The sequence below is a fragment of the Aegilops tauschii genome, chromosome 5, assembly GCF_002575655.3.
Source record: "Aegilops tauschii subsp. strangulata cultivar AL8/78 chromosome 5, Aet v6.0, whole genome shotgun sequence".
NCBI classification, from domain to species: domain Eukaryota; kingdom Viridiplantae; phylum Streptophyta; class Magnoliopsida; order Poales; family Poaceae; genus Aegilops; species Aegilops tauschii.
In genome coordinates, this window is record NC_053039.3 from 354,753,820 (window position 1) to 354,755,182 (window position 1,363).

Consider the following 1,363-nt stretch of genomic DNA (forward strand, 5'->3'; position numbering starts at 1 on the left):
AGCTTCGTTGTCATCTAAAATGTGTATATCTAATGTTTCTTACTGTAGCTTTAAGCTTCGCTGTCATCTAACTCTTTCTAGTTAATTTTTGTTATCTGTCTTTGAACCTATAAAAATGGGTGATTTGTACAATTTTGTTATTTTTTCTGTACAAGTTTGTTTGTGTCAAGTACATGCTAATTGATGTTTCGAGGGGTGCTCATATACTTCCTCGGCAACATGGGAAACTTTCACATTTGGTCTAGTTGTCTCTATGGGTTAGCGACTTAGCATACATGTTGTAATCAACTTTCACATTTGCTTCTCTGACAAGTAAGGTCTGTTTTCATTCATAGGTAGAAGATATCAACAGAGTGGGAAGGTTTGTGCAGAGATCTTACCTCGAGGTTATCACAGATGCGCACAATATGACACTGAATTGGCCAAAAATACGGAGCTACAAGATGAACTTTTAAAGGTTGGTTCCATTTTCTGTATATGCTTTGTACACTCTTATATTCTCCCATGATTGAAGTCTGCAATGCTTATGGGACAATCTTTGTTTGTAGGTTAAGACCTCACTGTCTGCTTCAACGAAGAGATTTGAAGAGTTGCAAAAGGTAATTTTGGGGCAAATTTCCATTGCTGCAGGATAATGAGATGTTGAAGCGGCAGACTGAATCCATGACACCGAAGTGCAATTGCGGTAGATTATCTCTATTTTTCCTTTTCATTTTTCTTATTATTGGAGTGAGAACAGGTAGAATGATGAACTGTGTGATAGTACATACAACAACTGTAGTAAAAAGAAACTTACTTTTGCAATTGTTAATGACATACATACTTGCATGTTCTTTGAAGTGGTCAATCGTGAGTACCAATGCATATGATGGGGTTTGGCTCATTTATCCGGAGCCCATGTCAATTATGTATGCTCTTACTGGATGTGTTCTAATGCTGGTTTATTATAAATCTTGTATTTGTAATGATGTGTACTGGTTTATTTTTTTAATTCCTAATAAGTTAGTAGTAGCGTGGGGAGGAAACTGGGCGCTACTAGTATATAGGATACTAGTAGCATTGGTTGTTTACCCACGCTACTACTATTTCATTAGTAGTAGCACGCGTACGTAATAGCAGTAGCGCGGGTGAAACACGCTACTACTAACAAAGTTACCAGTAGAGCCGGGACAAACAAACGCTACTGCTAAAAAATAGCTGTATCGTCGTAGCAGTAGCGCATCTGCCAGCGCTATTGGTAGTAAAAAAACCGGCGCTACTGGTAAGCATTTTCCTAGTAGTGGCTACAACAGTAGTGTTGCCTAGTTGGACCAAAACTGTGAAGGTATGTTTGGAACTGTCCTCAGGAACTCCAGTAGCATCA

The 1,363-nt window shown here is 38.5% G+C and overlaps 1 long non-coding RNA gene across 1 annotated transcript; it reads left to right on the forward strand.

Annotated features, from left to right (window-relative positions):
• The first annotated feature begins 222 nt into the window (after positions 1-222).
• LOC120963974 (uncharacterized) lies at positions 223-1,024 on the forward strand. Its single transcript, XR_005755662.2, has 2 exons — positions 223-457; positions 549-1,024. It is a non-coding gene; the product is annotated as an uncharacterized lncRNA (long non-coding RNA).
• Positions 1,025-1,363: the final 339 nt, after the last annotated feature.